The sequence below is a fragment of the Artemia sp. Qi Xiang Cuo genome, chromosome 8, assembly GCF_049724085.1.
Source record: "Artemia sp. Qi Xiang Cuo chromosome 8, ASM4972408v1, whole genome shotgun sequence".
NCBI lineage: Eukaryota > Metazoa > Arthropoda > Branchiopoda > Anostraca > Artemiidae > Artemia > Artemia sp. Qi Xiang Cuo.
The window spans coordinates 52,535,578-52,553,321 of NC_142801.1; positions in this window are offsets into that span (position 1 = coordinate 52,535,578).

Below are 17,744 nucleotides of genomic sequence, written 5' to 3' on the forward strand. Positions count from 1 at the left end.
TGTGATTTTCATTAAGGTTCTATAATTTTTAGGGGGTCTTCCCCCCTTTTTTCGAAAATCAGCCAAATTTTCTCAGGCGCCTAACGTTTGATGAGTAGGACTAAACTTGATGAAACTTATATATTTGAAATCAGCATTAAAATCTAATTCTTTTGATGTATCTATTTGTATCAAAATACCGTTTTCTAGGGTTTCGGTTACCATTGAGCCGGGTCGCTCCTTACTTACAGTTCGTTACCACGAACTGTTTGATAAACACCAAATTTATCCAGGTTTTATTTGCATAAACGGAAAAAGTCGATGAGTTGAAGAAAACAAACAAAAAAGGTCAAAGTACTCAAAACCACATTGAATTTTGGCTCCAAATTTTCGATTATATTTAATATTTTAAAATAAAAAAAAAAAATATAAAATATAATCCAATATTAAAACCTAAGTTAACACAGCCTCAGGATATGCTCTTACCGTTCTGCTGTACTGATAAAAGTGGGAAGTAACTGAACATTCGGAAGTGGTTGAAAAATAATTCACAAATTAAAAAAAAAATATGTGACAAAGAAATAAAAGGAAGATGGAACAAAAAGATCAGTGAGTTAATAAAAATGAACTGGAAATGATTTAATTAAAAAAATTAAGGGGGATAATAAAAAAACCTATAATTTAATAAAGAAATGCCGAGAAATTCACGTTTTCAGGGGGTTGGGGCCCCAGCCTGCGTGGTCCCTATGAATCGGTTCTTAAGTAAACTGTAAGCCTACCCTATACAGATACAAGACTGTTTATCTTCTTCATAAAAATGGGCATTAGTCTAGGTGTCGTTTTTTAAAGCTAAATATTTAGTGATTGTCCTTTTCTGAAGAAAACATGCTAAATACACAAGCATTACCATTAAATTATTTGTTTTCTACTATTTCCAAATATCACGGCCCCTTTTCTGAAAATGCACCCACCCCCCTAATGGTCCGGGATATAGCCCTAGGAATATATTAAAAAAAGATCAACCAATAAAATTCTTACTTTACAATATGAAAGAACACGAAATAATATAACGAGAAAGAATGCCATCACAAGATTCGAAACAACGATGAAATGTATTTACAGAGTTATATATGGGATCTCGCAGATTTGGAGGGGGGTATAATGTTAAAAAAGTGCCCATGATATTTGCAAGAAGTTTAGAATAAAATAAAAATTCCGGCTCAACTAACCCACCCCCCTCCTCAATCCTTAGATATAACCAAAAAATGGCTCATTTTTACAGTTTCGTATATTCTGTCAATACCAGCTGTTCATAATCCTATGTAAAAGAGCAAGTTTTGTATATAACCTGATATTATGTCAAACCAATCAGAAGGGGGGAGGGGGTGAGGTTGTTACGGAAAGAATAATATATATATCATCGGTACTTGTCAATTAGCTGATACACACGCAAGATAGATGCTAAGGGAAACTAGTCAAACGGGTAGTCAATAGAGAATTGGATCGCAAAGCGTGGTTTGTCATTGCGTTTACAATATTTAAAATTGGGGTTAAGGGGGGAAAAGTACCTAGATTAGGTTACGTATTTAATATATACTATGCTTTACCCCCACCCCCACCCTAATGTGCAAATATGTAGCCCAAATTTGGTTCTAAACTTTTATATTTTCATCATATTTTGTTTTATTTTATTAGCATTAACTAATGAAACTAGCTCCTTCTCCAAATAATTTTAGTATAACTGTTGACGGAACAAGATTCAAAGTCAACTGATGAAATTGAAAGTTGGTGAGGTGACTAACTGACTATTGTCACTTGTCAATAAAAAAAAATGATAATCGTATGCTCATGAGAGAGAATTTTATCTTAACTTACTATGCGAGTAAGTGAAGTGGGTATATTCTCATCCTAATAACTGAGTGATTGTTTGATAAGATTAAATGACCGGGAAATAAAAAAATATCGATACTCATGTCAGTGTAATTAAAATGGGAACAGCGGATTTTGTTTCACGGGTGGAAAAATAGATTACTCCAAAAATGTGAAACTTCATCATTCTTAAAAAGCGTAACATAATTGCAACATGACTTAAAAAACGCAACAAACATGAAACTTTTTTAGGACTGTAAAGTACATATTACAGTTTTATTCAAAACGTGCCAAAAATGGTACGAACGTAACCTCGGTGGCAACCCTGAACATGACCACTGTAGCGTATTTGAAGGGTCCTAACGGACCGAGTCCTTCTACCCTATCATGGCTACGATCATACTGCAGTCCAGGTTTTAGAGACATATCGTCAACGGCGATGGTGCAAAATATTTCTGTTTCATCCATTGCTTCAGATTTTAGCTTCAGCATATCAAAAACACTTTCGTTAAAACCTTCTACCACTTCAACACTCGAAAGGCACCTCTGTAGAGTACGCACCGATGGAAGATAGAAAATTTTCTCACGAAGCAACTTTTTGTACCCGTTCGGAGATAGGAAAAAAAACCACCAAGCCCGTTGTTTTTTCTTTCTCAGTAAATCGTCTTTTTATCATGGCTCTTCTAATTTGGCACTTAAATATAGAAAGCGCGATTCTGGATAGGTGACTCTCAACAAAATGTAACGGTTCTTGTTCGGATTCAAAACCTGTCTTCCTATTTTTTATTTTACTTTCGAGCGTGATAAGTGACCTTTTAGATCGTTTTATTTTCTTCTCTTGGTGCTTTATTGTCTGACTTAATGCCAGCTTTCCTGGGGTATATTCCCTCCCGTTGGTTGACTGATTTGTATTGGTTGATGTTGGAGATGAAAATATTGCATGATCGGTCATATCAATTTTTGCATTTCTTGCATTTCTGGGTGTGCTTAATGTTGGTCCGTTTATTTTGCGACTAGTTTTTGGCGTACCTATCTCAGCATGGGACGAGGCTTGGGATTCGGGAGCTGATCTACTTAAAAAGAAAAAAAAAACCGGGTTGAGGAAAGAGAAATGTACAAACACTTATCGAAATACCCTCTTTACTTTCCATTTCTAGTCCCCTATCGAAACGTTTAACACACGAAAACTAACAAAGCCATAGGCAATATTAATTAACAAAGCATTACTGACTCACAAAATATCAGAATAAATCACAGTGCCTCAAAGACATTATATTCTAAACCTGTCTCACTTTCTGTACTATTTCCTATCTCCTATCCTATCCTCCTATTGAGCGCAGAGAACGCAGAACTACTTATTAAAATATAGAACAAATGCAGGATAAGCAAAGATATTTACGTTTATATATATTTATATATATATATATATATATATATATATATATATATATATATATATATATATATATATATATATATATATATATATATATATATATATATATATATATATATATATATATATATATATATATATATATATATATATATATATATATATATATATATATATATATATATATATATATATATATATATATATATATATATATATATATATATATATATATATATATATATATATATATATATATATATATATATATATGTTTGTTAAGTTAAGTAGTTTGTTAAGTAGTGTTTTGTCGTGGTTTACCTTGTCACAGTTCCATTCTCTTGATTTATCAAAGTTCATTTTGGATTTCTTTCGTTGAAATGCAAGAGTTGGAATATTTCAGTAGTGTCTTTGTCGTGGTTTACCTTGTCACAGATACATTTTCTTGATTTTTGAAAGTTCATTTTTGGATTTCTTTCGTTGAAATGCAAGAGTTGGAATATTTCAGTAGTATTTTGTTATGGTTTACTATATCACAGTTACATTCTCTTGATTTTTCAAAGTTTATTTTGGATTTTTACATTCTCTTGATTTTTAAAGTTCAATTTGAATTTCTTTCGTTGAAATGCAAGAGTTGGAATGTTTCAGTAGTGTCTTGAAGGGCTTTACCTTGCAACAGTTACATTCTTATGATTTTTCAAAGTTTATTTTGGAATTCATTTCCTTAAAACGCGAGAGTTAGTATATTTCCGGAATGTTTTGTCGTGGTTTAACTTATCATAGTTACAAGTTCTTGATTTTTCAAAGTTCATTTTGAATTTCTTTCGTGAAATGCAAGAGTTGGAATATTTCAGTAGTGTTTTGTCTTGGTTAACTATTTCATAGTTACATTCTCTTGATTTTTAAATGATTTTTTTTAATTTCTTTCGTGAAATGCAAGCGTTTTAATATTTCAGTAGTGTTTTGTCGTGGTTTGTCTTGTCACAGTTACATTCTCTTGATTTTTTTCAAAGTTCATTTTGGATTTTTACATTCTCTTGATTTTTCAAAGTTCATTTTGAATTTCTTTCATTGAAATGCAAGAGTTGGATTATTTCAGTAGTGTTTTGTTGTGGTTTACCTTGTCACAGTTAAATTCTCTTAATTTTTCAAAGTTCATTTTAAATTTCTTTCGTTGAAATGCAAGAGTTGGAATATTTCAGTAGTGTCTTGTTGTGCTTTTTATTGTCAAAGTTACATTCTCTTGATTTTTCAAAGTTCATTTTGAATTTCTTTCGTTAAAATGCAAGAGTTGGAATATTTCAGTAGTGTTTTGTTGTGCTTTACATTGTAACAATTACATTCTCCTGATCTTTCAAAGTTCATTTTGAATTTCTTTTGTGAAATGCAAGAGTTAGAATTTTTCAGTAGTGTTTCGTCGTGGTTTACCATGTCACAGGTACATTATCTTGATTTTTCAAAGTTCATTTTGAATTTCTTTCGTGAATTGCGGGAATCGGAATATTTCAATAGTGTTATATTGTAGTTTACAGTGTCACAGTTACATTCCCTTGATTTTTCAGTTAATTTTGTATTTCTTACATTGAAATGCAAGAGTTGGAATATTTCAGTAGTGTTTTGTCGTGGTTTACCTTGTCACAGTTACATTCTCTTGATTTTTCAAAGTTCATTTTGGATTTCTTTTATTGAAATGCAAGAGTTGGAATATTTCAGTAGTGTTTTGTCGTAGTTTACCTTGTCACAGTTACATTCTCTTGATTTTTCAAATTTCATTTTGGATTTCTTTCCTTGAAATGCGAGAGATGGAATATTTCAGCCGTTTTTTGTCGTGGTTTACCTTGTCAAAGTTAAATTTTCTTAATTTTTCGATGTTCATTTCGGATTTTTACATTATCTTGATTTTTCAAAGTTCATTTTGAATTTCTTTCGTTGAAACACAAGAGTTGGAATATTTCAGTAGTGTCTTGTTGTGCTTTACCTTGTCCCTGTTACATTCTCTTGATTTTTCAAAGTTCATTTTGGGTTTCTTTCGTTGAAAAGCAAGAGTGGGAATATTTCAGTAGTGTTTTGTTGTGCATTACCTTCTCACAGTTACATTTTCTTGATTTTTCAAAGTTCATTTTGAATTTCTTTCGTGAAATGCAGGAGTTGGAATATTTTAGTAGTGTTTTGTCGTGGTTTGCCATATCAATGTTACATGCTCTTGATTTTTCCAAAGTTCATTTTGAATTTATTTTGTGAAATGCAAGAATTGGAATATTTTACTAGTGTTTTGTTATGGTTTTCCTTGTCACAGTTACATTCTCATAATCTTTAAAAGTTTATTTTGGATTTCCTTCCTTAAAAAGCAATAGTTCGAATATTTCAGTAGTGTTTTTTCGCGTTTTAACTTGTCAAAGGTACATTCTCATGATTTTTCAAAGTTCATTTTGGATTTCTTTCCTTGAAATGCAAGAGTTGGAATATTTCAGTAGTGTTTTGTCGTGGTTTACCTTGTCACAGTTACATTCTCTTAATTTTTTAAAGTTCATTTTTGGATTTCTATCGTTGAAATACAAGAGTTGGAATATTTCAGTAGTGTTTTGTTATGGTTTACCTTATCACAGTTACATTCTCTTGATTTTTCAAAGTTCATTTTTGGATTTCTTTCCTTGAAATGCAAGAGTTGAAATATTTCAGTAGGGTTTTGTCGTGGTTTACCTTGTCACAGTTACATTCTCTTGATTTTTCAAAGTTCATTTTGGATTTTTACATTCTCTTGATTTTTCAAAGTTCATTTTGAATTTCTTTTGTTGAAATGCAAGAGTTGGAATATTTCAATAGTTTCTTGTTGTGCTTTACCTTGTCACTGTTACATTCTCTTGATTTTTCAAATTTCATTTTGGATTTCCTTCGTTGAAATGCACGAGTTGGAATATTTCAGTAGTGTTTTGTCGTGGTTTACCTTGTCACAGGTACATTCTCTTGATTTTTCAAAGTTCATTTTGGATTTCTTTCCTTGAAATACAAGAGTTCGAATATTTCAGTAGTGTTCTGTCGTGGTTTACCTTGTCACAGTTACATTCTCTTGATTTTTCAAAGTTCATTTTTGGATTTCTATCGTTGAAATACAAGAGTTGGAATATTTCATTAGTGTTTTGTTATGGTTTACCTTATCACAGTTACATTCTCTTGGTTTTTGAAAGTTCATTTTGGATTTCTTTCCTTGAAATGCAAGAGTTGGAATATTTCAGTAGGGTTTTGTCGTGGTTTACCTTGCCACAGTTACATTCTCTTGATTTTTCAAAGTTCATTTTGGATTTTCATATTCTCTTGATTTTTCAAAGTTCATTTTGAATTTCTTTTGTTGAAATGCAAAAGCTGGAATATTTCAATAGTTTCTTGTTGCGCTTTACCTTGTCACTGTTACATTCTCTTGATTTTTCAAAGTTCATTTTGGATTTCTTTCGTTGAAATGCACGAGTTAGAATATTTAGTAGTGTTTTGTTGTGGTTTACCTTATCACAGTTACATTCTCTTGATTTTTTCAAAGTTCATTTTGAATTTCTTTCGTGTAATGCAAGAGTTGGAATATTTCAGTAGTGTTTTGTCGTGGTTTACCATGTCACAGTTACATTCTCTTGATTTTTCAAAGTTCATTTTGAATTTCTTTCGTGAAATGCAAGAGTTGAAATATTTCAGTAGTGTTTTGTTATAGCTAAGCATGTCGCAGTTACATTTTCTTGATTTTCTAAAGTTCATTCTGGATTTCTTGCATTGGAAAGCACGAGTTGGAATATTTCTGTAGTGTTTTGCTATGCATTATCTTGTCACACATTAGATTTTATGATTTTTTAAAGTTAATTTTTATTTTTATTCATTGAATAGAGAAAGCTGTATTACTTTAGTAGTGTTTTTTAGTAAATTAAATTGTCACTATTACGGTCTCATAATTTTTCGAAGCTCAGTTTAGATTTATTTGCTTGAAGTGCACGAGTTGGAATATTTCAGTAGTGTTTTTGTTGTGCTTTACCTTGTCACAGTTACATTCACTTGATTTTTCAAAGTTCATTTGGAATTTCTTTTTAGTGAAATGCAAGAGTTTGAATATTTTAGTAGTGTTTTGTCATGGTTTACCATGTCATAGCTAAAATATCTTGATTTTTCAAAGTTCATTTTGGATTTATTTAGTTGAAATTCATGAGTTGTAATATTTCAGTAGTGTTTTGTCGTGGATTTTCTTGTCACAGTTACATTCTCTTGATATTTCACATTTCATTTTTTGGTTTTCTTTCGTGTACAGGCAATGTCGGGGTTTACGGTGTTACAGTTACATTCTCTTGATTTTTCAAAGTTCATTTTTGGATTTCTTTCGTTGAAATGCAATTTGGAATATTTCAGTAGTGTTTTGTTATGTTTTCAAACATAACATTATACACAGTTATTATATACAGTTACATTCTCCCGATTTTTCAAAGTTCATTTTGGATTTTTACATTCTCTTGATTTTGTTTCAAAGTTCATTTTGAATTTCTTGCGTGAAATGCAAGAGTTGGAATATTTTAGTAGTGTTTTTGTCGTAGTTTACCATGTCACAGTTAAATTCTCTTGATTTTTCAAAGTTCATTTTGAATTTCTTTCGTGAAATGCAAGAGTTGGAATATTTCAATAGTGTTTTGTCGTGGTTTACCTTTTCACAGTTATATTCTCTTGATTTTTCAAAGTTAATTTTGGATTTCTTTTCTTGAAATGCGAGAGTTGGAATATTCCAGTAGTGTTTTGTCGTAGTTTACCTTGTCACAGTTACATTCTCTTGATTTTTCAAAGTTCATTTTGGATTTCTTTCCTTGACATGGAAGAGTTGGAATATTTCAGTAGTGTTTTGTCGTGGTTTACCTTCTCACAGTTACATTCTTTTGATTTTTCAAAGTTCATTTTTGGATTTCTTTTGTTGAAATTCAAGAGTTGGAATATTTCAGTAGTGTTTTGTCGTGGTTTACCTTGTCACAGTTACATTCTCTTGATTTTTCAAAGTTCATTTTGTATTTCTTTCCTTGAAATGCAAGAGTTGGAATATTTCAGTAGTGTCTTGTTATGCTTTACCTTGTCACTGGTACATTCTCTTGATTTTTCAAAGTTCATTTTGGATTTCTTTCGTTGAAAAGCAAGAGTGGGAATATTTCAGTAGTGTTTTGTTGTGCATTACCTTCTCACAGTTACATTTTCTTGATTTTTCAAAGTTCATTTTGAATTTCTTTCGTGAAATGCAGGAGTTGGAATATTTTAGTAGTGTTTTGTCGTGGTTTGCCATATCAATGTTACATGCTCTTGATTTTTCCAAAGTTCATTTTGAATTTGTTTCGTGAAATGCAAGAGTTGGAATAGTTCAGTCGTGTTTTATCGTGGTTTACCTTATCACAGTTACATTCTCTTGATTTTTCAAAGTTCATATTGGATTTCGTTACTTGAAATGCAAGAGTTGGAATATTTAATTAGTGTTTAGTCATGGTTTACCTTGTCACAGGTACACTCTCTTGATTTTTCAAAGTTCATTTTGGATTTCTTTCCTTGAAATACAAGAGTTCGAATATTTCAGTAGTGTTCTGTCGTGGTTTACCTTGTCACAGTTACATTCTCTTAATTTTTTAAAGTTCATTTTTGGATTTCTATCGTTGAAATACAAGAGTTGGAATATTTCATTAGTGTTTTGTCATGGTTTACCTTGTCACAGTTACATTCTCTTGATTTTTCAAAGTTCATTTTGGATTTCTTTCCTTGAAATGCAAGAGTTGGAATATTTCAGTAGTGTTTTGTCGTGGTTTACCTTGTCACAGTTACATTCTCTTGATTTTTCAAAGTTCATTTTGGATTTTTACATTCTCTTGATTTTTCAAAGTTCATTTTGAATTTCTTTTGTTGAAATGCAAGAGTTGGAATATTTCAATAGTTTCTTGTTGTGCTTTACCTTGTCACTGTTACATTCTCTTGATTTTTCAAATTTCATTTTGGATTTCCTTCGTTGAAATGCACGAGTTAGAATATTTCAGTAGTGTTTTGTCGTGGTTTACCTTGTCACAGGTACATTCTCTTGATTTTTTAAAGTTCATTTTGGATTTCTTTCCTTGAAATGCAAGAGTTCGAATATTTCATTTGTTGCCTGTATTGGTTTACCGTTTCAAATCTACATTCTCTTAATTTTTAAATTTTATCTGTGTACTTCTGTACTTTAAATGCAAGAGCTATAATATTTCAATAGTGTCTTGTTGTGTTTTAAAGTATCACATTTAAATTTTCTTCATTTTACAACATTCATTTTGAATTTATGTTGTTGAAATGCAAGAGTTGGAATATTTCAGTAGTTTTTTATCATGGTTTACATTGTCACAGTTACATTCTCTTGATTTTTCAAAGTTCATTTTGGATTTCTTTCCTTGAAATGCAAGAGTTGGAATATTTCAGTAGTGTTTTGTCATGGTTTACCTTGTCACAGTTACATTTGCTTGATTTTTCAAAGTTCATTTTCGCTTTCTTTACTTGAAATGCATTATGTGAAATAAATCGTGAGTGTATGGTAGTGGTTTAACATTTCACATTTACATTATCGTGATTTTTCAAAGTTCATTTTGGATTTCTTTCCTTGAAGTTAAAGATCTAGAAGATTTCATTAATGTATTGTCGTGCTTCAACTTGTCACTATTACATTCCCTTGATTTTTAAATTTTTATTTTGGATTTCTTTCTTTGGAATACAAGAGTTGGAATATTTCAGAAGTGTTTTGTCCTGGTTTACCTTGTCACAGTTACATTCTCTTGATTTTTCAAAGTTCATTTTGGGTTTCTTTCCTTGAAATGCAAGAGTTGGAATATTTCAGTCGTGTTGTGTCGTGGTTTACCTTGTCACAGTTACATTCTCTTGATTTTTCAAAGTTTGGTTTTGGATTTCTATCGTTGAAATGCAAGAGTTGGAATATTTCAGTAGTGTTTCGTCATGGTTTACCTTGTCACAGTTACATTATCTTGATTTTTCAAAGTTCATTTTTAATTTCTATCGTGAAATGCAATTGTTGGAATATTTTAGTAGTGTTTTGTCGCGGTTTAAATTGTCAGAGTTATAATCTCATGATTTTTCAAAGTTCTTTTTGAATTTCTATCAGTGTAGTGAATCGTTTGGAATATTTCATTAGTGTTTTATCGTGGTTTACCATGTCACAGTTACATTCTCTTGATTTTTCAAAGTCCATTTTGGATTTCTTTCGTTGAAATGCAAGAATTGGAATATTTCACTATTGTTTTGTTGTGGTTTACCTTGTGACACTTACAGTATCTTGATTTTTCAAAGTTCTTTTAGATAATTTCGGAGACCACACTGCCTTTCCATGACGATAAATAAAAGTTCAAATAGGGATAAAATCCTTTTAATAGACAGTGATGATAGAAATTCACAAAAATACCAGATATTTCGGTCACATATACAGTGACCGTCATCAGTAGTAAAACTAAAATAAAACAATTTAAAACAAAAGTTTATATACTAAATCAAATAACACTACATATTATTTGAATCTCTAATTCTTTTCAAAGCAAAGGCGGAAGCTATTCTCTTTGACCTTCTTGGATTCGGTTCATTAGCGTTCAATGATGTAACATTTGGACAAAGGTCACCTACATTGGGTGAATTGAACTTTACTCTCTCAGATTTTAATAAATTATCATAGATAGAGTCCAGCCCATATTCACCTGTATCACGATTCAAAGCAATATTCCTGAATAAGATTTTCTTTATTTCAAGAATTTCACGAAAATTTTGCTTTAAAACCCGATCCCTAGAAATCAAAGAGACATTCTCGAACAAAATAAAATGGTCTGGAAAATTAAAAATATGTTCAGAAAGGGCTGAAGTGAAATCTTCAGACTTAGAAACTAGCTTTAAAGCCGAAGAAATAGAATCTTTGTGTTGTAATAATCTCAGTTCCAAACTCTGGTTAGTGCGTACCATATATGAGCTTCAACAAGTACATGGGATGTGATAAACGCCACTTTGTTGCCCCAATGAAGTTAGATCCTTCCCAGAATTTAGAAGACTACCCAAAGTATTATTATTTTTTAAAACTACTCTTAGACCATTGCTTTCAAATGCAATTCAAAATAAACTTTGAAAAATCAAGAGAATTTAACTTTGACTTGGTAAACCACGACAAAAACACTACTGAAATATTCCAACTCTTGCATTTGAAGGAAAGAAATCCAAAATGAACTTTGAAAAATCAAGAGAATGTAACTGTGACAAGGTAAAGCACAACAAGACACTACTGAAATATTCCGATTCTTGCATTTCAACGAAAGAAATCCAAAAATGAACCTCGAAAAATAAAGAGAATGTAACTGTGACAAGGTAAACCACTGCAAAACACTACTGAAATTTTCCAACTCTTTCATTTCAAGTAAATAAATCAAAAATGAAATTTGAAAAATAAAAGGAATGTAACTGTGACAAGTTAAAAAACTACAAAACACTACTGAAATATTCCATCTCTTGCATTTCAAGGAAAGAAATCCAAAATAAACTTTGAAAAATCAAGAGAATGTAACTCTGACAAGGTAAACCACGATAAAACACTACTGAAATATTTCAACTCTTGCATTTCCCGAAAGAAATTCAAAATGAACTTTGAAAAATCAAGAGAATGTAACTGTGATATAGTAAACCACGACAAAACACTACTGAAATATTCCAAATCTTGCATTTAACGAAAGAAATTCAAAATAAACTTTGAAAAATAAAGAGAATATAGCTTTGATTTGGTAAACCACGACAAAACAATACTGAAATATTATAAATCTTGCATTTCAACTAAAGAAATACAACATGAACTTTTAAAAATCAAGATAATTTCAAACTAAAAAATAAACATTGAAAAATAAAGAGAGTGTAACTGTGACAAGTCAAACTACACCAAAACACTATTGAAATATTCCAACTCTTTCATTTTAACAAAAGAAATCCAAAACTGAACTTTAAAAAATCAAGAGAATGTAACAGTTACTAGTTAAACCAAGAAAGAACACTACTGAAATATTCCAACTATTGAATTTAAATAAATAAATTAAAAATTAAATTTTAAAAATTAAGATAATGTAAATATTACAATGTAAAAAAAGAAAAAAACACTACTGAAAAATTCAAAATATTGTATTAAAATAAATAAAATAAACATTAAATTTGAAAAAAAAATACAGATAATTTAAAAATCAAAAATTAACTCTGAAAAATCGGGAGAATGTAACTGTGACAAGGTAAACCATAACAATACACTACTTAAATATTCCAACTAGTGAATTTCAACGTAAGAATTCCAAAAATTAAATTCGAAAAATGAAGGTAATTTAACTCTGACACGGTAAACCATAATGAAACACTACTGAAATATTCTAACTCTTGCATTTCAAGGAAAGAAATCCAAAAGGAACTTTGAAAAATCAAGGGAATGTAACTGTGACAAGGTAAACCACGACAAAATACTTCTGAAATATTCCAACTCTTGCATTTCAATTAAATAAATCTAAAATGAACTTCTAAAAATCAAGAGAATGTAACTTTGACAAGGTAAACCACTATAAAACACTACTAAATCATTTCAAATCTTGAATTTAACGAAAGAAATTCAAAATGAACTTTGAAAAATCAAGAGAATGTAACTGTGACATGGTAACCCACGACAAAACACTACTGAAATATTCCAACTCTTGCATTTCAACGAAAGAAATCCAAAATGAACTTTGAAAAATCAAGAGAATGTAACTGTGACAAGGTAAAGCAATACAAGACACTACTGAAATATTCCAACTTTTGCATTTCAACGAAAGAAATCCAAAATGAACTTTGAAAAATCAAGAGAATGTAAAATCCAAAACGAACTTTGAAAAATCAAGAGAATGTAACTGTAATAATGTAAGCCACTACAAAACACTACTGAAATATTTCAACTCTTTCATTTCAACGAATGAAATCAAAAAATAAACTTTGAAAAATCAATAGAATGTAACTGTGACAAGGTAAACCACTACAAAAAACTACTTAAATATTCAAAATCTTTAATTCCACGAAAGAAATTAAAAATTAAATTTTAAAAAAAAATCAAGTGAATGTAAAAATAAAAAATGAACTTTGAAAAATCGGGAGAATGTAATTGTGACAAGGTAAACCATATCATTCACTACTGAAATATTCCAACTCTTGCATTTCAACGAAAAAAATCCAAAAATGAACTTCAAAAAATCAAGAGAATGTAACAGTGACAAGGTAAACCACGATAAAACACTACTGAAATATTTCAACTCTTGCATTTCAACGAAAGAAATTCAAAATGAACTTTGAAAACTCAAGAGAATGTAACTGTGACATGTAAACCACGACAAAACACTACTGAAATAGTCCAACTCTTGCTTTTCACGACAGAAATTCAAAATGAACTTTGACAAATCAAGAGAATGTAAATGTGACAAGGTAAAGCAAAACAACACACTAGTGAGATATTCAATCTCATTAAGTTTAACGAAATAAATCCAAAATGAACTTGGTAAAATAAAGAGAATTTAACTGTGACAAGGTAAACCACGACAAAAACACTACTGAAATATTCCAACTCTTTCATTTCACGAAAGAAATTCAAAATGAACTTTTAAAAAAAATCAAGAGAATGTAAAAATCCAAAATGAACTTTGAAAATTGGTAGAATGTAACTGTTATAATGTAAAGCACAACAAAACACTACTGAAATATTCCAACTCTTGCATTTCAACGAAAGAAATCCAAAAATGAACTTCGAAAAATCAAGAGAATGTAACTGTGATAAGGTAAACCACGACAAAACACTACTGAAATATTCCAACTCTTTTATTTCAAGGACAGAAACCCAAAATAAACTCTGAAAAATAAATTGAATTTAACTGTGACAAGATAAACCACGACAAAACACAACTGAAATATTCCAACTGTTTCATTTCATTGAAAGAAATCCTAGTTAATATTTGACAAATCGGGGGAATATAAATGTGACATTGTAAACCACGATAAAACACTACTGAAATATTTAAAGTGTTGCATTTCACGTAATAAACCGAAAATTAACTTTGAAAAAATAAAGAGAATGTTACTATGACATGGTAAACCACAATAAAACTCTACTGAAATATTAAAACTCCTTGCATTTCACGAAAGAAATTCAAAATGAACTATGAAAAATCAAGTAAATGTAACTGTGACATGGTAAACCATGACAAAACACTACTGAAATATTCCAACTCTGGCTTTTCACGAAAGAAATTGAATATGAACTTTGAAAAATCAAGAGCATTTATCATTGACAAGGTAAAACATAAAAAAAACTACAGAAATATTGCAACTCTTGCATTTCAAGGAAAGAAATACATAATGAACTTTTAAAAATCAAGAGAATGTAACTGTGACCAGGTAAAGCACAACAAAACACAACTGAAATAGTCCAACTCTTGAATTTCAACGAATGAAATTCAAAATGAACTTTGAGAAATTAAGAGAATGTAAATTTGACCAGGTAAACCACGACAAAACACTACTGAAATATTACAACTCTTGCATTTCACGAAAGAAATTCAAAATGAACTTTGAAAAATCAAGAGAATGTAATTGTGACAAGGTAAACCACGATAAAACACTACTGAAATATTCCAACTCTTGCATTTCATGAAAGAAATTCAAAATGAACTTTGAAAAATCAAGAGAATGTAACTGTTGTACCATGAGTAAGGTTACGATGTATTTGAAATACCAAAATAAAGTTCCTTTCTAAAGATAATTCCGATTCCTTATAATTAAGCTAAATCTAGTCGCAAAAATGAAAAGTCCTTAATCAGCAAAAAGAGAAACTGCATTTCTAGATTCAGTCAGACGAAGGCGCTAGTCGTTCGAATTTCGCTAAGATAATTGTAGCAAAAAAAATCCAATGCATAACAATTATAAGGAAGTTTAAAAGTCAAAAAACCGTTTGAACTCCTGAATCATCTGAAAAATCTTTAAGAGATTATTGGACGAGGATTCGCGTCCTTGGGGCACGTGAGCCAATGGCAGGCAGTCCCTAGAGCGCAGGACGAAAGAACTGCGTTTGGGAGTGGGGAAAATGTGTTTTTAATTGGAATGTTAAGTTGGATCTAAGAGAGCTCGTACCGCAAATAAACTCGGTCACCATTTATTGTCTTTGAAGAGACCCATTGCTGTACAACTAAACATGTAAGTCGAATAAATCTATTGTCTTTTTATAAGTGTTCATTTCTCTTGTATGTCCGAGTCTATTCCGATAATGGTTAATTAGTTCGACAGTCTCCATGGTCAATGCTCCCACAGGAATCTGATCTCCAATTTTCGCTATAGGAGAAATCTCGATCGCCACCAGCAAGCCCTCGCTATTACCACAAATATTTCTTCAATGGTACAAATGGCGCGTGTCGGACATTGGAGGAAAACTGCGAACTAGTTCGGCCGTTTAAACTTTGTAATTCAAATTCAATTTTTGGAGAGATACAGACATATAAGAAAATTTATTAGGCCTAGAACCGCTAGGCTACGATAGGAAACCCATTATAAATAATTGTATATAATTGCATCCCCAAAATTAGTTTAATTAAATTTTATTTAAATTTTAAAAAACCGCAAAAAAAAAAAAAACAAGGAAAAATTAACGATATGAAATTAATAAAATTTTTTCCAAATTTATTAGCAAAAAAAATATAAAATTCGAAAAAAAAACCGGAAAAAAAATGTCAAAAGGATAGTGACGAATTTAATATACAATTGACTCAGTTTGTACAATTAACAAAAACAGACGTTGGAGCGTTAAAAGACATGCTCCTACTACGATTAAGAGGCCAGGCCTTAACCTTTCTAAAACAGGTCGAGCATACCATAGGAGGTAACGCCAACTTGCCAATAAATACGGTTGATGACTTGTTAAAAGCATTCAAAGAGAGATTTATAGAAACCAGTTCAATAAATAAATTAAAACATGGAGTAGTGAACTTTGATTTTTCACAAAATATAAGGGAATACCTGGATAATATACACATTTCTGTAGCAGCAAAATACGGAAATGGTTCTGGGCAACTGTATGAAAAAGTCATACTAAACACCTTTTTGCAAGGGCTACCCCCAAAACTATATCGAGTAGTAATATCCAAGAACATTCAGACGTTGGATCTTGCAGTCCAAGAGGTAGAACGACTAATTGAAGTTGATAAAATGGTTGCTAATCATAGTAATACAAAAATAAGCAACCTAGGCGACACAAACGCGAACCTAATCTTCAAGGGCGATCAGACATCCCCAAATTTCTTTTCAAGGTATAACTCCCCAGTAGCACAAAGAAACAAAACGCAAAAACCCGCTCGGCAGAAAACAGTACGTTTTCTGCCCATTAACCCTACGATAATAAGGTGCTATAACTGCAATCGTGTTGGCCACATAGCAAGAGAGTGCCACTACGTCACCAATTCCATACCAAGAAATGCTGTCGATAATACGCAAAATTACGGTAACCATTTGTTCAGAAGAACAAATTTTAGTACCCGTCGTGCAATAGACTCTAGCAAGGGGGGAATGTACCAATCAGTACCTTATAATGCGCACCAACCAAATCTGTATAACCCTTTCCCCAAAAGGCAAATTAATTACCGGTTTGAAAACCCAAATACTCGCCAAGGCCAATATACTGCGAGAATGCAATATAAAAATCATGAAAAATTGCCGATGAGAAATGAAAATTTTACAATCCAAAAGCACTGGCAAACAGCGCCAGCAAATGGCACTGACATGAGACATCCACGTTACCATAATAATACATGGCGAAGACAGGCAGAAGTAAATCATTTAAATATGCCTACGGAACCTAATACGTCTGAATATCTATTACAGGCACCGACAAATGAAATAAATCCTCAGGGAAACGCTTCAGGCCCCTCAGAAACATACGTTGGACCCCGGGTGTGCCAGGGATATTTAGTAGGTCCAAAACAATACGAGTGCCTTCTTGTAGTTATATTATTAACAAGTTACCTATATTTAATAATTTTTTTGTAGAAAACTTTCAATTTAAGGCCTTAGTTGACAGTGGTGCTACTGTAAATATCATAAACTCTTGCGTATTTAATACGTTGCCTCTGCACATTAGGCGACAAAAGAACCCCAATAATCCCAATTTAACAAGTGTTACAGGCCATAAATTAAATGCAAAAGGGTCAATTTGCCTAAACGTAAAAAGAGACAATAGAACATTCATGACAAATTTTATTATATGCGATAACCTCCCATATGAAGCAATTATAGGGGCAAATTTTCTAAGGTCTAATAAAATACTATTAGACGTAGCCAACGAGAAGTTTGTATACCCAGCTAAGGTGGGGGAAAATATTTTCTACCTTAAGAGTATCGTAACAGAGAGTTACGAAGATAACATAACAGTAAACAAAATTTCTAGTGGTATAATGTCGAAGTT